At 42.2% G+C, this 22,727-nt stretch overlaps 1 pseudogene; it reads left to right on the forward strand.

Moving 5' to 3' along the window:
• The first annotated feature begins 2,109 nt into the window (after positions 1 to 2,109).
• Positions 2,110 to 3,431, forward strand: LOC100346220 (endoplasmic reticulum membrane-associated RNA degradation protein-like; annotated as a pseudogene).
• Positions 3,432 to 22,727: the final 19,296 nt, after the last annotated feature.

Below are 22,727 nucleotides of genomic sequence, written 5' to 3' on the forward strand. Positions count from 1 at the left end.
AGGCAAAGGAAAGTACACTTGTTTAAAAGGTTTAAGCTTGGGGCCAGTGCTGTGGCGTAGCAGGTAAAGCTGCCGCCTGCAGTGCTGGCATCCCGTATGGGCTCCGGTTCAAGTCCCAGCTCCTCTGCTTCTGATCCAGCTCTCTGCTATGGCCTGGGAAAGCGGTAGAAGATGGCCCAAGTCCTTAGGCCCCTACAATCACATGGGAGACTCAGAAGAAGCTCCTGGTTCCTGGATTCAGATTGGCGCAGCTCCGGCCGTTGTGGCCATTTGCACGTATTCTCAGTGAAATAGTTTCTAATTCACAATGTGCATTAAAAAGCCCTTGACTTCTTCATTATACCAGAGACTACGAGGATATAGCCTAAAATACAGCCATTGCTCATAAAATATACCTATTTTATGATCTCTGTTGTTTTCCCAAATTTTATATATTGGAACCCAATCACCAATGTACTGGTACTAGGAGGTGGGGCTTATTGGAAGTGATTAGATCATGAGGTTGGAGCCCTCCTGAATGAGGCTCATGCTCTTATGAAAGAAACAAAGAGCTGCCTGGCCGCATCCAGCAAATGGAATCATCACAAGAAGTCTGAAGAGGGTTCCTAGCAGGATCCATCCACGCTGGCACCCTGTTCTTGGACTTCCCAGCCTGTAGAATTGTGATAAATAAATGTCTGCTGCTTATAAGCCTCCTGATTTACATTATTTTGTTACAGAAGCCTGAACAGACTAAGACAACTCTATTATACATTTTTCTTATCTAAATGTTACTCAGTTACATTATTATATACACCATGTTTAATGACAAAAATTCTACTTGAAGTTTAAAATTGAAAGGATCTTAGAAAAATGATTTAATCCTATATGTCTTTCAAAAGCAATGTAGGGACTTCAATGTAATGACTTAAAAAAAATAACTTTTCTTCTTCCAGATTTTCTACTGTAAACTGCATTAAACTCACTCCACTGAACTTTTTTTTTTTTTTAATGGAAGTACAACTTATTAGGCACAGTGAAGGAAAAGAGCAGAATACTGAACAGAGGGGTTTGTCTTTAGTTTTCAATTGGGGCAGTCTCTAAGTGGAGCTTAAATCATATACAATAAAGGATTTCTTGAAATCTGTAGCCAGAAAAATAATCTGAGGTTAGCCAAGTTTCTTTAGTAAAAAATAAACTCTACAAAACCAAGCTTGAAGTCAGTGGTGTGCTGTCAAATGTCTGGTGAGAGGAAACCCTGGTCTGTAGCATTTGCTGATTTCCATGGGACAGATGCATCCACACTGAAAAATGAGCTTGAACAACTGATGTTTAACAATTGGCACTCAGCCACAACAAGCCAAGGGCAGCACACTGCACCATAAACCCTACCTCCACACCAAGAAAATCCAGCAAACACTCTCCATGCTTTTTTGTTTATGAAGTCAACAGCCACCAATGCTGCCTTCACCGTTCCTCCACCACCACCACCTTTACCATAACTGTCACCCTGTATTTGGTGCTCACAATGGGACAATCTCTGAGCTGAACACTTTATGAATATGGTCTCTCTTTAAATTCTTACATCTGCTCTATCAGAGGTTTTTGTTTATTTATGAATATAGTCTCTTTTCAAATTCTCACACTCTAATAGAGAGGTTTTTGTTCGTTTTTTTACATTTTACCAATGAGGACATTGAAAGATGAACTATCCTAAATCAAGCAATAAGTAGCACAGCTAGGATTTGTTTTAAAACTTTTTTATATAGAGATGGGGCTGGCACTATGGAGTAATAGGCTAAGCCTCCACCTCTGGTTCCAGCATCTCATATTGGTGCCGGTTCATGTACCGGCTGCCTACCTGTTCCAATCCAGCTCCCTGCTGTGGCCTGTGACAGCAGCTGAGATGACCCAAGTGCGTGGACCCACCCATGTGGGAGACCTGAAGAAGCTCCTGGCTTTGGATTGGCCCAGCTCCGGCCATTTGGGAAGTGAATCAGAGAATGAAAGACCTTTCTCTGCCTCTTCCTCTCTCTGTCTGTAACTCTACCTCTCAAATAAATAAATAAATCTTTAAAAAACTTGTATAGAGGTGTCCGGAAGTGTTTCACAAGCAGCCGAAAGCGTCATGCCCGTGCTGTGCATAGTGGGAAGCCTTCGTGGTGTGTTGAGCCGCCCTGAGGGAGGAGGAGTTGAGGAGGCGCCACAGGCCATCTGTTCCTGCTCAGGCCTGGCCTGCAAGTAGGTAAGGTTAAGTTCTAGGTTACCAGGGAAACGAGCACTTCCGGGCTCTTTGTGCGGGGTCATCCATTGGCTTTTCTTATCTCTGTGACTGAGGGGCAATTTGGAATTCCGAGTGCGCCTTGGCCCTAGTGGACACGTTTGCCGGAGATGTTTTTACCGATTGGGAAGGAGTGTTTCTTGGCATCTGAGGAGCTTGGACAGTCTGTTATTAATGTGCTGAAAAGTCTTCGTTGGTTCTTGGTGTGAATTCAATTTGAGAAGCATTCTTATGGCACGGGTTTGCGTCACTTCCAGAAATTCCTCCAAAATACTGTGTAGGGTTACGTCAGTTGCTAAGGAGTTACCTTCAACAAACGAAATTTACATTGGCACATAGGTCTTTCCTAACTCATATAAACTTAGAGGATTTGATTATTTTCCTCATGTTACTTATGAGGTACTTGCAGGACTGGAAGAAAGGATGATGGAATCTACTTTTATATTAAAAATCAGATTACCATATTGAGAAATTGCACTGATTAAATTATTCAGATCACACAGGTTGGCTGGCTGTGCTATATTTTACTGACATTGGAGACTGGCCTTAGGAAAGCTTTTGCATGGTTAACAAGTGTCCAAAAGGCTTATCCACTGCATCAACAATTCTTTATATGAAATACTGGCAAAACACTTGAATGATGGTAAAAAATTAATCAACTTTCTCTTTTCCTTGGAGAGACTGCTATGAAATATCCCTGGGATTTCCTGAACCATTAGGAGGGTTTCTTTTTCTTTTTTTGACAGGCAGAGTTAGACAGTAAGAGAGAGAGACGGAGAGAAAGGTCTTCCTTCCGTTGGTTCACCCCCAAATGGCCACTATGGCCGGAGCGCTGCATTGATCCGAAGCCAGGAGCCAGGTGCTTCTTCCTGGTCTCCCATGCGGGTGCAGGGCCCAAGTACTTGGGGCCATCCTCCACTGCCTTCCCGGGCCACAGCAGAGAGCTGGACTGGAAGAGGAGCAACTGGGACAGAACCGGCTCCCCAACCGGGACTAGAACCCGGCGTGCCAGCACCACAGGTGGAGGATTAGCCTAGTAAGCCGTGGCACCGGCCTAGGAGGGTTTCTAAGGGAGAGAACATTGAAGTAATGGGGAGCCCAATTTATGAGAATTTTCAAAACAAGCAATAAACAGTTGCTTATGTTTTCTATTGTACTTTTACTCAGATAAATTGAGCTATTATCAGTTTTTAAGGGAAAAGTAATGATAAAAGCATTGATTAGTCTTGCAGAAGTCTATAATTCTCACTGCTTTCCAGTTTTTCATCTTAAAGCAGGTGCTGTGCTGTGGGAAAACCGTTAGGATTTGACCTGTGCTGCTTTTGTTCCAAAAACTGCTTGGAAAGCAGCCAGGTTAGCAGGTAGGTCTGAGACAAAACATCTGCAACTCCTTAATTATCAAAATTATGCATGAGCATGTGTGTTTCACCATATGCCTGAAAATCATTGTGTTTTTAATGACTTGGTTAATCTTCTCGCTAAGAAGTGGCACCAGCTGCCCACCGCACTCGGCCCTAAGAACATCCCCACTCTATTCTGCCCCAGAATTGTCCTTGTGGTGCTGTTTGTCCTGTGAAGCATCCGCTCACAGTGCGAGCGCAGATTAGACCAAGTCTTCACCTCAGAGCTGAGGCACAGACAGTGGCTAGAGAGGAGGCCGTGGCCATGGTAGTGACAGAACTAGCCATTCATGAGGAGTATTATTATTATTATTTTTTGACAGGCAGAGTGGACAGTGAGAGAGAGAGACAGAGAGAAAGGTCTTCCTTTGCCATTGGTTCACCCTCCAATGGCCGCTACGGCTGGCACACCGCGCTGATCCGATGGCAGGAGCCAGGTGCTTATCCTGGTCTCCCATGGGGTGCAGGGCCCAAGTACTTGGGCCATCCTCATGAGGAGTATTATTAAGCTTCTGTCTCCTGTGGTTTACCTGGTTTTATTGTTCATTGCACTGGAATTGGTCAGCAATCATGTTGTTCATGGGAAAAAATATACAGCAGCAGTATCTAAAAAATTTTAAGTTGATCTTTCAGTACACTGAGATCTTGGTGTCTTTTAGCAGCCAAGAGCAGAACAAGTAGAAGGAAACTCTCAAACTTGCACATACAGCTTTGTTGAAAATTTGGACTTTTAGTGAGAAGAAACATGTTAACACGCTTGTGGGGAGCAGCTCGGACTAGACTAAGTTACTGGAATTAAGACTTATTCTATGCATCTGCTCTCCTCTGTGGGGAGCAGCTCGGACTAGACTAAGTTACTGGAATTAAGACTTATTCTATGCATCTGCTCTCCTACAATATGGCGCTGGGAGAGGAGAAAACAGCTTCTACCCAGCTGCCTCCAGTTCAACCAATAAACTGTAGGACTTGCTCCTGATTGGAGAGCAGCGTACTCGGCGTGTGGGCAGCCGAGTTAGGATTGGCGGAGGAGGACTATAAAGGAGGAGAGAGACGGCATGCACCAGGTACATCTATGGGGAACATCTAGCTGAAGGAACACCTGTGCAGCCCCCGAGAGAGCCGGCCGGCGGTGTGCCGCTCCCCTGCGGAAGTGGGGAATGCGGCCAGGGGGAACTGCCCTTCCACGGAGGTGGAAGGGATAGTAGCCAACCCGGGAGGAACCAGCGGCAAACCCGGGGAGGGCCGAGCAGACAGAAAGAACAGCGCAGGGTCCTGTGTTGCTCCTCCACGAAGAGGGGGAGCGACATAATGGTGCCGTGACTCGGATATGAAGCCTAGGCAGAGTCCTGTGTCGTTCCTCCACGAAGAGGGGGAGCGACACACGCTTAGGCAAAAAATCTACAAGTAAAGTGCTGTTATTAAAACATAAGTCTCGATGCTTTTGTGTCTAACAGAATGCCCAAACTAAATAGATTTTAATAGCATGTCAATTGAAAATGCAGAGGTAGGGTAGATTTCAAGGTCTGTTTGGTCAAGTTTTATTTATCTGCAGTTTTCTAATTTTCTCTTCCTGAGTTGTTGGTGTGAACCACAGGCTGATTTCTCCTGTGGTGACCAAATGGCTGCAGTGGTTCTTGGTTCCATCTCCATAACAATGTGGCCAGAGGAAGGCAAAGCTGCTTTTCACCCCACTGTTACCTACAAATGCTTCACTCTTACTGGCCACACAACTCCTCTTTAAAGGCCTGGTCAGGGCTGCGTAGACATCCACTCCTAGACAGACCAGCCAGGGGGCAGGGGAGTTGTGCTTAAGTTAGCTGGCTTGGGGCATCATGGCCCTTCCCTGGAAGTGAGGGAAGAGAGCATAAGGTTGATGTTGTCCAAGCCTCATGGGCAAGCACTGAGAGGAGCAACTCCTGTGAAGATTGCGGATATGGGTGCTGGGCAGCAGAAACTTTTCTGTGTTTCTAAACGTGGAGGGTTTAGAATAGGAGGCACCTCTTCCTCCTCCTCCTCCTTCTTCTTCGATTTATTTATTTGAGAGGTAGATTTACAGACAGTGATGGAGAGACAGAGAGAAAGGTCTTCCATTTGCTGGTTCACTCCCCAAATGGTCACAATGGCTGGATCCAGGTCAATTCGAAGCCAGGAGCCAGGAGCTTCTTCTGGGTCTCCCACGTGGGTAGACAGGCCCAAGCACTCCCACTGCTTTCCCAGGGCATAAGCAGAGAGGTGGGTTGCATGAGGAGCAGCCAGGACATGAACCTACTAGACCACAGCGCTGGCCCCTCTGCCTCCACTTTCCGTCTAACTTCTTGCTAATGCACACCTAGTGACCCAGTGTAAGGCTATTGCAGCCTAAGTACTACTAAAGATGGAGTTCATGGCTCCTGGCTTTGGCCTGGCCAAGACCTAGCTGTTGTGGGCATTTGGGGAATAAACCAGTCAAGACAGGGGCTGTTCAAGTCATTGCTTCTCAAAGTGTCAATTTCACTTCTACATGTTTCCTTTTAGGTGCTCTGTTAATTATCACAGATCAGGGAGAACATGAAGTATTTGTCCCTTTGGGACTGGCTTATTTCACTAAATATGATGTTTTCTAGTTTCATCCATTTTGTTGCAAATGACCGGATTTCATTTTTTTTTACTGCTGTGTAGTATTCCATAGAATACATATCCCATAATTTCTTTATTCAGTCTTCATCTGACAGGCATTTAGGTTGATTCCATATCTTAGCTATTGCAGCTCAACAGAGATACAATAAACATGGGATACAGATAACTCTTTTATTTGTTGATTTCATTTCCCTTGGGTAATTCCCAGGAGTGGGATGGCTAGGTTGTATGGTAGGACCATATTCAGATATCTGAGGTATCTCCAAACTGTCTTCCTTAGTGGTTTACCAGTTTACATTCCCTCCAACAGTGGATTATAGTACCTTTTTCCCCACATCCTCACCAGCATTCGTTGTTTATTGATTTCTGTATGAAAGCCATTCTAATATGTATACTTCTGAGAATATAAATGGATCAGTTGGGGTTCACCAAGTAAGCTGAAGCAGTAAGAAATATATAAGGAGACTTCAGGAAGTTGATGGAAAAATGAGCTAAAATACAATGCAAATTTCCATAAACTTTTTGTAACCCCCCCTTGTATTCAGAGATTAATTGTATGAAATTGGTTTATGAGCTGTGGGGACTGGCTATGTAAGCCTGAAATCTGCAGGTTGGGCTGTCCACAGGCGGGACTTCCTCTCCAGGGAGGCCTCAGTTCAGCTTTTAAGGCTTTTCAATTAATTGACTAAGGCAGATTGTCTAGGAGAATATCCTTATGGAAGTTAATCAGTTTTGTACCTCACGGTCTGGCATGTACAAAATGCCTTCCAAGAACACCTAAGCTAGCTTTTGAGTGAATAACTAGGGACTGTAGCCTAGCCTGATTGACGTATCAAAAAATCATTGCCCTAAGCTGAGGAAATAAGACTAAATACAGAAAAGCTTTCTGTGCAAGCCTGTTCACTTCCACTAAAGACACAGAAATATGTAAAGTATTGATTGCTAGGCCAGTAATTAAATTAAGAGATGCTTATGTGAGAGCCATTATGTTATATATATATTTTATAATGTTAACTAAAATTCAGGAGACAAATGTGATTATAACTTTTTAATCATTTTTAAGTATAACTTTATACTAAAATACTTTTTTTTTTGACAGGCAGAGTGGACAGTGAGAGAGAGAGACAGAGAGAAAGGTCTTCCTTTGCTGTTGGTTCACCCTCCAATGGCCACCGCGGCCAGCGTGCTGCGGCCGGCGCACCACGCTGATCCGAAGACAGGAGCCAGGTACTTATCCTGGTCTCCCATGCGGGTGCAGGGCCCAAGCACTTGGGCCATCCTCCACTGCACTCCCTGGCCACAGCAGAGAGCTGGCCTGGAAGAGGGGCAACCGGGACAGAATCCGGCGCCCCGACCAGGACTAGAACCCGGTGTGCTGGCACCGCAAGGTAGAGGATTAGCCTATTGAGCCACGGCTCAATATATAAATATATTAAATATATATAAAATATAAAATATATAAAAATAATATAAAAATAATATAAAATAAAAAATATATAAAAATATATAAATCAAAATTTATATAAAAATTGATAAGTACAACAGATGAATTACATAAGAATATTTCCTTTATTTTAATTTATAAATAATTCATTAAAATGGATTGTGTTGTTGCAGATATGATCACATAGAAAGGCTGTATGTGCTTCTTTAGGATAATTCATGTTTCATTATTCAGCAAAAACTGCACACTGTAAGGCTGTATGCAGCGTTCATCCCAGTATGTATAAACTGTGTTTCATATACATGTACGTGTGTGTGTGTGTAATACAAGTTAACAGAGGTTGTATGTGTGTTTGGTGAATGCCAGGACAGAACCAGTGCCCTGACCGGGACTACAAACCCGAGCGCGGGCGCCGCAGGTGGAGGATTAGCCTATTGAGCCGCGGCACTGGCCTGGAGGTAGATTCTGAAAAGCACTGTAACAATCAACAAGTGCCATCTTTTTTACTTTCTAGATGAGTTTATAGCAGTCTAGAAAGGATAAGTAGTTAGAATCACAGCAATAGCATTCTGTGCCAAGAACCCTGTTGAGCGCTTTCCACATTTCATCCTTACAGCAGCCTCATACGGTGAACATTATTTTCCCCATTTTAAAGACACTCAGGCTGAGAGAGGTTAGATCATTTATCCATGATCAGAGCCCTAATAAGTGGGAGAGCTGTTCACATCACCTGTAGTCCACCTCTCTACTGACAGTATGATTGGTTTTCCAGAGAGGCTTTCTGGGCCAGTGTTGTGGCACAGTGGGTCAAGCCACCATCTATGATGCCAGCATCCCATGTGAGCACTGTTTTGAGTCATTGCTTCTCCATTTCTGATCCAGCTCCCTGCTAAAGTGCCTGGGAGAGCAGCAGAGGATGGCTCAAGTGCTTGGGACCCTGAGACCCAGATGCAAGTTCCAGGCTTCTGCCTTCAGTCTGGCCAAGTCCTACCTGGCTGTTGAGACCATTTGGGGGAGTGAACCAGTGGATGGAAGATTCTCTCTCTCTCTCTCTCTCTCTCTCTCTTTTGTTCTTTCTCTGTAAATAAAAAAAAGTCTTAGAAAAAAAAAGAGAAAACAGATTTTCTCAAGATTAATGTTTTAGACATTAAATAAATTCTAGTAACTGGGCTTATTGAGTTTTGGGACAAAGCTTTCTATTTAACTTTGCTTGACTCCAAAGCCCAGGCTGTTGCCTATGTACTACTGCTTCTCAGTGGTGACATAAATCCAAGTTGGTAGTTGGGATAGCTGGGTCTTAAGTCACAGATGGAATCCATTATGTTCCTAGTTTGGTGAACTTCTTAGGATATCACACCACTCTTCGAATTCCCTCATTCTGATGCCTCCAGCCATCAAGCTTTGGCCCATGCAGTGAGGTAAAGGGGGGTTGAAGTCTCTCTCCCTTAGCTACTCCTATGCCATAGCTTTGCCTTCAGAACCCCGATCCTTCTGGCAGAGCCAACCTTGAGTGACTGCTTGAATTCTGGTCAAGGTCAGCTTCACCGTTTTTACTTGTCCTAAATTATTTTGCCATGTTGGCTAGGAATGTTTCCAAATTAAACTTCACAGAGATTAAGGAAAATAATTCCATCTGTAATTTTTTTTTCTGAAGAGTTATGAATTAAGGGAGAAACAAGGAGGGAAGACAGAGCACATTGAACGATGCAGACCATACTGTTCTGCCAGAAATTCTTCCTTGTTTTTAATTCTTTTCTGTTCTCCAGAGAGAGCATTTTAAAAAAATGTCAGAAAGAAGACATAAAGGGCTAACATCTTTGGAGAAGAGAAATACATGTTATCTGAGCAGAATAACCTGGTCTGTCCTTTGCAAATGACATAATCATCATCATGAAATGCTAAAACCAAGGAAGAGCAGATTATAGCCTTCCAAAGTTTTCTTTGAATTTTTGCCTTGTCTTTGTTTTGTTTTCCTTGTGGGAAAAGACCATAATGCACACATCCCAAAGGATCCTGGAGAGTTGGCTTATTCTTTCTCTGTCCACACCTGGAAAGAAGCTCTTTGGCACTATATAACTTGGGTAATATTTGGATTTATTGACCAGCAGGGGAGGGGTGACTATGTCAAGCAAATACATTGAATCATTTTTAAGAACGGTAAATGAACAAGAAGATTTCAAAGACTTAGAAATCTTGAAAATTTGAAAATTGACTTAGCAAAGCTGTATCTATAAATGTATACTCAGGAAGTAATAGAACAAGTATATAAAGTCGTAAAAGCAAAGTTATTCATGGAAGAGTTATTCATAATAGCAAAAATAAGCAACCTAAATGTATAAGGGAATAAAAATGTTTTTACAATAAATTATGGTTCATCAATTGAATAGAATACTACCTAGCCACTTAAAATTAATGTAGGTATATATTTGCTTGATTGAAAAATATTATTGTGTATTGTTAAAGAAAAACAGATTTTATATGTATTATATGTTGACATACAGAGTAGTGGTATTTTTTGAGTCAATGGGACATAGTGTTCCTTCTGTTCATCTGTCCTTTTAACTTTTTAAACTGGAAATTTTGATTGATTTAAAAAAAGTTTAATCCACATTAAAGGGACAAATATTTAAAATTGTCTTCCATGAGGCTTATCCATCTACTTTTATCCAAATAAGATACATTTGCCTGTGCATATATGTGTAAAAAATAAAACATAAGTATCTTAGTATTTAAGTTAAGGGAGTGATATGGCTGTTCGGGCTAGAAGTTAAGCTGTTGCTTGGGATGCCAGCATCCCAAATCAAAATGCCTTGCTTCAGTCCCAGCTCCTTCAGTTCTGATCCATCTTCCTGCTACTGTGCAACTGGGGAGGCAGCAGGTGGTATCTTAAGTACTCGAGTTCCAATGACATGGATGACGACTGAGCTGCAGGTTTTGGCTTTAGCTTGGCCCAGCTCCAGCAAGTGTGGGCATTTGAGATGTGAACCAATACATGGGAGATCTGTCTGCCTCTGTCTCTGTCTTGCACTGGCTCTCCCTTTCAGACAAATAAAATAAATACGTGTCAAAAAAGTCAGTCATGTCACTTTTCTGCTCAAACGCCTCCGGAAGTTCTGCATGTTACTCTAGTTGTGACATCTTTAAAATGGGCTGTAAAGTGCAGTCTGACTTTATCTCCATTCCTTGTCTCACTTCATCTCTGAGCACTCTCCTCCAACTCACTGTACTGCAGCCACACTGGCCTCTCAGTGGCCCTGCTGTTTCCAGGCTTCTTGCTTCCTCAGGGCTTTGACGTTTGTTGATTCCTTTGCTTGGAGTGCCGTTCCCCCAGATTATACGTGGCTAACACCATCTCTTTCAAATCTTTGCTCAAATACCTTCTCAATGAGTCCTGAGCTGACCACTATATTTAAATTGTGTTCCCCTTATTTCATCCAGTACTTATTTCCTCCAGTACTTCTTTTCTTTTTTTTTAAGAAAGATTTATTTATTCATATGAAAGTCAGAGTTACACAGAGAGAGGAGAGTCAGAGAGAGAGAGAGAGAGAGAGAGAGAGGTCTTCCATCTGCTGGTTCACTCCCCAGATGGCCGCAACGGCTGGAGCTGCACCGATCCGAAGCTGGGAGTCAGGAACTTCTTCCAGGTCTCCCATGTGGGTGCAGGGGTCAAGGACTTGGACCATCCTTCACTGCTTTCCCAGGCTATAGCAGAGAGCTGGACAGGAAGTGGAACAGCTGGGTGTTGAACCAGCGCCCATATGGGATGCCAGCACTGCAGGCGGAGGCTTTACCCACTATGCCACAAGGCCGGCCCCAACCTCCAGTACTTCTGATCCTGCTTGCTCTGGTTTAGCTTTTTTTCTACTGGACGATATAGTATTACTTAATTAGGGGGTTTAATGTGACCATTATATTAAAAACAAACCAAATTCCACATATTTTTTGATTGACAGTAGAGATGTTAACCTTGGATTTTGTTCAATGTGTATGTTGAGTTTCTGGGAAGCCATTAAAAAATAGAAATAGAGTAAATATATTGCAAGCTATTAGAGGGGAATAAGGGAAAGAAGGATTAAAAAATCAAAGGAAGCCAACGGGGGAGAAAGAAAAAATATAGAAAAAGCAGAATAAAGTGAAAGCACATATAAAAAAATCCAAGTACCTATAATCTCAATAAAAATAAGTTAGTTGCAATTTCCAGTGAAAAGAAAACGTTGTTGGGGCTGGCGCTGTGGCGCAGCGGGTTAAAGTGGGCACTGGTTTAAGTTCTGGCTGCTCCACTTCCTATCCGGCTCTCTGCTATGGCCTGGGAAAACAGTCGAGGATGGCCCAAGCATTTGGGCCCATACACCCATATGGGAGACCTGGAAGAAGCTCCTGGCTCCTGGCTTTGGATCAGCTCAGCTCTGACTGTTACGACCATCTGGGGAGTAAACCAGTAGATGGAAAACCTCCCTCTCTCTCCACCTCTCTCTGTAACTCTGTCTTTTACATAAATAAATAAATAAATACAAAGATAACATTGTCAATGAGTATAAAGTTACAATTAGGATGAGTAAATCCTGGTGTTATTTTACACTATAGGGTAACTATTGTTAATAATGTATCTTATATTCCAAAATAACTAGGAAAGAGGATCTTGAATGCTATCATCCCAATAAAATGATAAATGTTTTAACAAAAAGGAAATCATACACGTTTGAGGTGATGGATATGCTAATTACCAATTATGCTATAAATATGTATATATATGTATAAATATTCACTGTACCCCATAAACATGTATAATTGCGTCAATTATATTTTTATTTTATTTTATTTTTTTATTTTTTGACAGGCAGAGTGGACAGTGAGAGAGAGAGACAGAGAGAAAGGTCTTCCTTTGCTGTTGGTTCACCCTCCAATGGCCGCCACAGCCGGCACGCTGCGGCCAGCGCACCGTGCTGATCCAATGGCAGGAGCCAGGTGCTTTTCCTGGTCTCCCATGGGGTGCAGGGCCCAAGCACCTGGGCCATCCTCCACTGCACTCCCTGGCCACAGCAGAGAGCTGGCCTGGAAGAGGGGCAACCAGGACAGAATCCGGCGCCCCAACCGGGACTAGAACCCGGTGTGCCGGCGCCGCAAGGCGGAGGATTAGCCTAGTGAGCCGTGGCGCCGGCCTGTGTCAATTATAAATAAACATTTTAAAAAGCAAACATTGTCCAGTTGGATAACATGCATTCACATACAGCATCATGACACAGAAGTTTGAAAGTAAAAGAAAAACAAAAGACAAATACAAGTGACAAGAAAATTAATATAGCCATATTACCCTTAGATAAAGTAGACTTTAAGGATGAAAGAAGATCTGAGTATATAGTTAATTTTAAAAGGTTTAATTTATTGTTCCAACAATAAATGCAACTAATAACATAATTTTTCACATATATAAAACAAAATAGAAATTTATGTATTTAATAGGTATCTATAATTGATCAAACTGGTAAATATCACCTTGAGAAATTTTAATAATCCTCCTCTCAGTAATTTGTAAATGGTGTCAAAAAATCACTGAAGATACAGAAGATTTAAATAACAGAACTGACAAGGTAAATCTAAGAGACACATATAGAAAAATCAAACACGACAGTTGGTGTAGATTCATTCTTCTCAAGCTCAAAAAATTGTCCATATTCAGGGCCATGGAGAAAGAATTCAAGGAAATAATATTCTATAGACAATGTGTTATTTTTTTTCTCTCAAGACAGTTTTGGTAAAATCAGTAAGACAATAAAGCTAAAATACTCTATATGTTAACATTTTAAAAAATTCTATAGCTCATTGAATAAAGAAGAAATCATATTGGAAATGAGAAAAATTTAGTTAGGTATAAGAGAGAATGTGTTAAGTATGTGAGGTGATGGGCATGTTAGTTTAATTTGATTGTTCCATAGTGTACACGTATATAAAAAAATCATTCTGTACCCTATAAAATTAAACAAATATTATTGACTAATAATTTTTTTTGACAGGCAGAGTGGACAGTGAGAGAGAGAGACAGAGAGAAAGGTCTTCCTTTGCTGTTGGTTCACCCTCCAATGCCGGCGCCGCAAGGTGGAGGATTAGCCTAGTGAGCCGCGGCGCCGGCCAAGACTAATAATTTTTAAAAAGGATTTGTGGGTACCTTATAGCCTTGTAAAATTTCTCCTATTATAAAAAGAGAAATTTAAAAATTATTGACCTTGAGCAAGTGTTTGGCACAGTAGTAAAGATGCCACCTAGGATGCCTACATCCCATTTCAGGTGCCTGGATTCAAGCCCTGGCACTTCTTCTTATTCCAGCCTGGGAATGCATACTGTAGGAGGCAGCAGGTGATGGCTTGAGTAGTTGGATCCCTGCCACACATGTGGGAGATCAGGACTGAGTTCTGGGCTTCTGGCTTCAGCCAAGCCTGTTTTGGGGATTTGGAGAATGAACAGAACTCTGTCTCTGTCTGACTTTCAAATAAACAAAATTAAAAAAATTTAAAATATGAAATAAATAGAAATTATGAACCTAATCTAGTTGCAATCATTCGGGGAAATGGACCTGTGCATGGAAGATCTTTCTGTTTCTGTCTCTGTCACTCTGCCTTTCAAGTAGATGAAATTAAATTAAAAGTTCACATGATAAATCACATTGAAAAAGCTAGAAGGAAAGAAATGCCTATATCAGCCCTCCTCCAGCTCCAAGCAGTGTGGTGTAGAGAGATACCTCCTACTTAGGAGAATGAACTGAATCCCAGTGCCGTGCCCACCCTAGATCAATTGAACTAAATAGATATCTACAGAACTTTCCACCCAACAACTGCAGAATACACATTCTTCTCAACAGCACATGGGATAATTTTCAAGACAAATCATATGGTAGGTCAAAAAACATGCCTCACTAAATTTTTTAAAAAGATGTATTTATTTATTCAAAAGGCAGAGTTACAGAGAGAGTTAGAGAGCTCTTCCATCTGCTGGTTCACTCCCCAAATGGCTGCAATGGCTAGGACTGGGCCAGACTGATGCCAGGAGCCAGGAGCTTCATCTGGGTCTCCCACATGGGTGCAGGGACCCAAGAACTCGGGTCATCTTCTGCCATTTTTCCGGGTGCATTAGCAGGGAGCTAGATTGGAAGAGGAACAGCTGATCTTGAACCAGTGTCCATATAGGAGTCCGGCATCTCGAGTGGCTGCCTAACCAGTTAAGCCACAATGCCGGCCCAAGCCTCAAAAAATTTTAAAGAATAGAAATCATATTGAGTATCTTTTATGACCACAATGCAGTAAAAGGAGGAATTAATAATAAAAAAACTTTGGAAACTATACAAGCACAAGGAAATTAAACAGCATATTCCTGAACAATCAATAGGTCAAGGAAACAAAGGAGGAAATGAATGAAAATGAAAACACAGTATACCAAATCCAATGGGATACAGCAAAAGCAGTACAAATAGGGCAGTTTATAGCAATCAACGTCTGCCTACATTAAAAAAAAAAAAAGCTCAAAAAAAAAAAAAAAAAAGCAGAAAGATGACCATGTCAGTTCTTTTTGTTTTTTTCAGAGAATACAGAGTTGAAAGTTCATTTTGGTGCCAAAAGAGTTTTTTACATACATGCATGGTATTTTCATAATGCACATTTTCCATGAATTTTTTAACACCACTCATAGGCACTGTGATTTGCTACTAGAGATAGAAAAATTCCTGTTCATATTCAACATTCAATTATCCAGAAAATTTTCATAGCTCTGTATGTGGCAGTGAACCCTCCCCCCAACAAACCTGCACACATGCATGTGAAATATGCTCGTTTCTCTTTTATATTTTTTATAGAAAGCTTTTAATTAATAAATATAAATTTCATAAGTACAACTTTTGGATTGTAGCAGTTCTTCCCCCCATACCTGCCCTCCACCCCCAAACCATCCCATCTCCTACTCCCTCTCCCATCCCATTCTTCATTTAGATTCTTTTTTCTTTTTTTTTTTTTTTGACAGGCAATTAGATAGTGAGAGAGAGAGAGAGAGAGAGACATAAAGGTCTTCCTTCTGTTGGTTCAACCCCCAAATGGCTGCTATGGCCAGCATACTGTGCCAATCCGAAGCCAGGAGCCAGGTGCTTCCTCCTGGTCTCCCATGTGGGTGCAGGGCCCAAGGACCTGGGCCATCCTCCACTGCCTTTCCGGGCCACAGCAGAGAGCTGGACTGGAAGAGGAGCAACCAGGACAGGATCCGGCGCCCCAACTGGGACTAGAACCCAAAGTGCTGGAGCCGCAGGCAGAGGATTAGCCTAGTGAGCTGCGGCACCAGCAAGATTCATTTTTAATTATCTTTATATACAGAAGATCAACTCTAGTTAAGATTTCAACAATTTGGGCCGGCGCCGCGGCTTAACAGGTTAATCCTCTGCCTGCGGTGCCGGCACACCCGGTTCTAGTCCCGGTCGGGGCACAGGATTCTGTCCCAGATGCCCCTCTTCCAGGCCAGCTCTCTGCTGTGGCCAGGGAGTGCAGTGGAGGATGGCCCAAGTGCTTGGGCCCTGCACCCCATGGGAGACCAGGAGAAGCACCTGGCTCCTGTCTTCGGATCAGCGCAATGCGCCGGCCACAGCACGACAGCCGCGGCAGCCATTGGAGGGTGAAACAACTGAAAAGGAAGACTTTTCTCTCTGTCTCTGTCTCTCTCACTGTCTACTCTGCCTGTCAAAAAATAAAAAATAAAAAATAAAAAATAAAAAAAAGATTTCAACAATTTGCACCCATACAGACACACTAAGTATACAGCACCGTTTGAAGACTAGTTTTACTGTTAATTCTTGGTACAACACATTGAGGGCAGAGGTCCTACATGGGGAACAAATGCACAGAGACTGCTGTTGTTGATTTAGCAATTGACACTCTTATTTATGACATCAGTAATCACCTGAGGCTTTTGTCATGAGCTGCCAAGGTTATGGAAGCCTCTTGAGTTCACAAACTCCGTCGGTATTTAATCAGGGCCATAATCAAAGTGGAAGTTCTCTCCTCCCTTTAGAGAAAGGCACCTCCTTCTTTGATGGCCCGTTCTTTCTGCTGGGATCTCACTCACAGAGATCTTTCATGTAGGTCATTTTTTGCCACAGTGTCTTGGCTTTCCATGCCTGAAATGCTCTCATGGACTTTTTAGCCAGATTTGAATGCCTTAAAGGCTGATTCTGAGGCCAGAGTGCTGTTTAGGGCATTTGTCACTCTGATTCTGCTTGTGGCCCACTTACCATGTTCGATCTCTGCTTTTTTAATTGTATCAATTATTATTAGCAGACATTGGATCTTATTTATGTGATCCCTTTGACACTTAATCCTATCTTTATGATCAGTTATGAACTTAAACTGATCATTTTAACTAGTAAGATGGCATTAGTACCTGCCAACTTAATGGGATTTGGAGTCCCATGGTAAGTTTTTAGCTTTACCCTTAGGTGTAAGACCGAGGGAACATGTGCTGAATTGTACATCTCCTCCCTCTCTTATTCCCACTCATTTTTTTTAAACAGGGTTCAATTTTCAATTGAATTTCAACACCTAAGAATAATTCTGTGTTAAGTAAAGAGTCCAACCAATGGTATTAAGTAGAAAAAGAAAATACCAAAAAGAATGAAATAGAAATCTGTTCCTTGATAGTCAGGACAAAGGCTGATTAAGTCATTGCATCTTAGTGTGAGTTTCACTTCTCATGTCAGTTCTTTCTTGCCTCAGCGTCCTGCGGCAATCTCTTCACATGTTGCCACAGGTGTCTTTGTGGACTCAGCAGGATGCGAAGTCCAAGCCCATCAGCTGTCATCCCTTTGCCTACAAGAAGGACTTTCTTTTTGGCAATTTAGAGCTCATGGAGGAGCTAGAAAAGAAGGTATGATTTTTACCAAATATATTTAAAGTGTTTTCTTACTGGCCATGGGAATTCAGAGGCTTCTTTGCTTATTACGATGGTATCTGCAACAAAGAAGCAGGCTAATTCAGCAGAGCTGATAAGGAACTCATAGCTGTAGTGACCAGCATGGCTAACTGGTACCCATGCAGCATGGCTGTCCACAGTGCCCAGTACTAGGTCTCCTTGAAGAACCCAGTGCTCTCTTCTCTGTCTTGATGAGCCAGAGAAAGTCTTACCTACTTGCTTAGGAGAAAGTGACTCTAGAGTTTGCACTTGCTATTTCCTGAGCTGATAACAGATGACTGGTTTCTTAAAAAAAAAAAAAAACACTAAAAATGCATGGCTTCAGTAGAAAAGATGCCTGGGGACACAGCTACAGTTTCAGCTTTTAGGTCATGTCTAACCATCAGTCTTGTTTCCAACAAAGAATTTTATTTTACAGACAGAACCAGTGATGCTAACTAAAGACATCAAGAGCAAACTTGCTCCTCCCAAAGTATAAAAGCTTTGCAAGAAAGGCCACTGTTTATCATTTCACTCGTGTTGCATTATAAGATAACAGCCGGGAAATAATTTGTGGATAGAGAAGAAAACGAATAAGTTTGATCGTTGACTGCTTGTCGAGATGAAACAAAACAGTCCCTCAGAAAGATCTCATAAAAGGGGGTGGTGGTGAGCATCGTGGTACACGGCATTAAGCTGTCATTTTGGATATCTGAACCCCATATCAGAGCTTCAATTTGAGTCCTGACTCTTTAAGTTCCTATCCAGCTTCCTCCTCCTTCTTCTTTATTTAAAGATTTATTTATTTGAAAGGCAGAGTTATAGACAGGCAGAGTCAGAGAGAGAGAGAGAGAGAGAGAGAGAGAGATCCTCCTGCTGGTTCACTACCCAAATGGCCACAACAGCCAGAGCTGGACCAATCCGAAGCCAGGAGCCAGGAGATTCTTTTGGGTCTCCCACATGGTTGCAGGGGCTCAAGGACTTGGACCATCTTCCACCGCTTTGCCAGGTCATTAACAGGGAGCTGGATTGGAAGTGGAGCAGCCAAGACACGAACCAGCTCTCATAGGGATGCCTGCACTGCAGGCAGCTGCTTTATCTGCTCTGCCACAGCGCGGGCCCCCCAGCTTCCCCCTAATGCATCTTGGGAGACATTAAATGATGGCTCAAGTGTTTGGGTCTTTGTCACCCATGTAGGATACCGGGATAGCGTTACTGACTCCTGGTTTCAGCCTGGAGCCTGGTTCAGGCCTGGCTATTGCGGGCATTTAGGGAGTAAATCAGCAGAAGGGAGCAGATCTGTCTCCCTGTGTCACTCTGCCTTTCAAGTAGGTGAAAATAAAAATGTGGAACATATGCACAATTGATTACTACTCAGCCATCAGAAAGGATGGAATCTTGTCATTTGCAACAGCATCATAGAACTGGAGGTCATTATGTTAAGTGAAATAAACCAAGCACAGACAGGCACATGGGTGAAAGGTTCAGCCCCATTAGTAATCAGGGAAATGTGAATTAGAACCACAACAACGTACAGTGAAGTTTTATACCCATTATAGTAGCAAAAAAGAAAATGTATAATAATTCCAAGGACTGCTGAACATATGGATAAAGCTGAAACTTTTTTTTTTTTTTTTTGACAGGCAGAGTGGACAGTGAGAGAGAGAGACAGAGAGAAAGGTCTTCCTTTGGCCATTGGTTCACCCTCCAATGGCTGCCGAGGCCGGCAGCCGGCGGCCGGCGCATTGGGCTGATCTGAAGGCAGGAGCCAGGTGCTTCTCCTGGTCTCCCATGGGGTGCAGGGCCCAAGCACTTGGGCCATCCTCCACTGCACTCCCTGGCCACAGCAGAGAGCTGGCCTGGAAGAGGGGCAACCGGGACGGAATCCGGCGCCCTGACTGGGACTAGAACCTGGTGTGCCGGCGCCACAAGGTGGAGGATTAGCCTATTGAGCCATGGTGCCGGCAAAGCTGAAACTCTTAAACACTAATTATCAAAATATAAATTTATGCAAAATCTTGAAAAAATTTCTAATTAATAATGTTGAGAATGTGTACGTTTTTTAGCAAAGCTAATTTATTTATTTATTTATTTTTTATTTAGTAAATAGAAATTTCCAAAGTACAGTTAATGGATTACAATGGCTCCCCCCCCATAATTTCCCTCCCACTCACACCCCTCCCATCTCCCGCTCCCTCTCCCATTCCATTCACATCAAGATTCATTTTCAATTATCTTTATATACAAAAGATCGATTTAGTATATATTAAGTAAAGATTTCATCAGTTTGCACCCACACAGAAACACAAAGTGTAAAATACTGTTTGAGTACTAGTTATAGCATTACTTCACATTGACAATGCACTAAGGACAGATCCCACATGGGAAGTAAGTGCACAGTGACTCCTGTTGTTGACTTAACAATTTGACACTCTTGTTTATGGCATCAGTAATCTCCCTAGGCTCTAGTCATGAGTTGCCAAGGCAATGGAAGCCTTTTGAGTTCACCGACTTTGATCTTATTCCGACAGGGTCATAGTCAAAGTGGAAGTTCTCTCCTCCCTTCAGAGAAAGGTACCTCCTTCTTTGATGGCCCCGTTCTTTCCACTGGGATCTCACTCGCAGAGATCTTTCATTTAGGTCTTCTTCTTCTTCTTCTTTTTTTTTTTTCCCCAGGGTGTCTTGGCTTTCCATGTTAGCAAAGCTAATTTTATTTATTTTAGAGGTAGCGTTACAGAGAAGCTTCTTCTGGGTCTCCCACTTGGGTTCAGGGGCCCAAGCACTTGGGCCAGCTTCCTTTGCTTTCCCAGGTCCATTAGCATGGAACTGGTTTGCAACAGGAGCAGCCAAGATACAAATGAACGAGCTTCCAAAGGATGCCAGTGTTGCAGGCAGCAGCTTTACCCGCTATGCCACAACTCTGGCCCCAAAGATATATAAATCTTACAACCCAGCATTAATACTCCTACTTTCATATCTAGGAAAAATCTTACTCCTGTGGATCAGGAGGCATATACCATAATATTCATGGTTGCATTCTTCATGATAACCCAAATATGGAAGCAACTCAAATATTCCATAGCAACAGACTAGAGAAATTGTGAGAAATTCATACTATGGAATATCTGACTGCAGTGGAAAATGAAAAAATGACAGCTACTTAACATCAACCTGGATGCAGCTCACAAATACAACACAGAATTTTTACAAGAGGGAAAAAGCAACTTGTGGAAGACTGTGAACTGTATGAATTCACTTAAAACATAAAAAATAGGCAAAACTAAACAATGTATTTTTCCCGTTAGATAAAGCTATGTGGTAAATATGAAGAAAAGCAAGGTAGTGGTAAACACAGTTCAAGACTGAGAGGAGAGAGGTGACGTGGGTCAGGGCACAATGCTAGGAAGGCCGTGGCAGTATGTTCTACACACTCTGCACTCCTGGAATTGGGAAACACAGTGGCCCTGAGGACGGGGAATCCAGGGGTTTCAACATTAAGGACAATGCTCTGGTTCTTAAAGTGGGTGGTTGATCATAATATACATCCTTTTGTGTGTAGAAAAATTAATAAAACAGAAAAAGAAGTGTAAAAGAACCTGCAGATGGAGAATGTGAGCTCTTGTTCCAGCTCCGTCTCTCACAAAATAACTCTGTCATCTTTGGCAAGTCACTTAGTCTTACTGAGCCTCATTTTTCTCACTTTAATAAATGGTTATAACAAACCCAGCCTTACCTATTTTATAGGATTGTGTGGGGATCAAGTGTACTTGAACGCGTTTTGTATGTTATTAATGAAATGAGATATTCACATGCAACGCAGTTTTCCTACATACTAGCTCAGAGTTTTATCTCTCCAAGCTTGTATTCCAAATCCACATGATGAAAGTTAAGAATGATCAATTTAATCATACAGCTCTTCTTCTGCCAGTTACAGCGCTTTGTATGGTTATTGGCCAAAGACTGTCTAAAGCTGTCAGCAGGAGTGGTGTGGCTGGCCTTGGAGAGAATATTGGCCTTGGATTTAGAAAACTTGGTTTTGAATCCTAACTTTGTCATTTACTAAGTCTGAGGTATTGGCAAGTCACTTCCCACTTGTATTTTTTCAGTTTATTGGTAAATGATGGTTTCATTACCAAAAAGGGAATTGAAATATTTTCTTAAGGGACAGCGGGGCTTCCCTTTATTTTTTGTATCTATGTTGGCTGCTTGGGAAGCAGCAGCAGCAGCAGCTGCCCGGCTTCCTTGCCCAGGTCAGTCAAACTAGTGGTGGTTTTTCTTTGTGGTGGACACCACGTGCTACCTGATTGCCTTTCTTTTCCGTGACAGGAGGCTGTGCCAGACAATAGCCTCTTCTGCATTGTAGCTTTTGATCCACTTATAGGCTGAGAGGAGTGACATGTGCTTTTCTTAAGAGCAGCTGCCACTTGCTCTCTCATCTTTCTGCATTTCTGGCTCTGTAGCCAGCGGCTGACAAACCAAGGTGATTCCTTCTGTTTTGATTGTAATCATTTGCTATACTGCAGCAACCAAGAATGGGCAAAGTTATGAAGGCCAGGGATTCTTATTTGCCCTGACTTAACATGAGCTAATTGGTTAAGGGCTAATATGAGGAATTCACATTATTTTGATTGCTAAAATCTAGAGATAATTGTCTTAAAATTAAGATTCTTATTTTGAGATAATTGTAGATACACATGTAACTGTAAGAAGCATAATACAGAGTTTGTATATCATTTATAGTTTCCCCTAATGATAGCATCTTGCAAAACTATAGTGCTATTTCACAATCAAATCAATAATCTTACTCAGATTTACTTGTACTAAACACACATGTGGGCATGCTTAGTTTTTTTTTTTTTTAGATTTTTATTTATTTATTTGAAAGGTAGTGTTATATAAAGAGAGAGGGAAACACAGAGAGAAAGATCTTCTAGCCACTGGCTCATTTCCCAAATGACTGCAATGGTTGGAGCTCATTGATCTGAAGCCAGGAGCCAGGAGTTTCTTCCGGGTCTCCAACAGAGATGCAGGGGCCCGAGCACTTGGGCATCTTCTACTGCTTTCGCAGGCCATAGCAGACAGCTGAATCAGA

Source organism: Oryctolagus cuniculus, chromosome 8 (assembly GCF_964237555.1).
Source record: "Oryctolagus cuniculus chromosome 8, mOryCun1.1, whole genome shotgun sequence".
In the NCBI taxonomy this organism is placed as follows: domain Eukaryota; kingdom Metazoa; phylum Chordata; class Mammalia; order Lagomorpha; family Leporidae; genus Oryctolagus; species Oryctolagus cuniculus.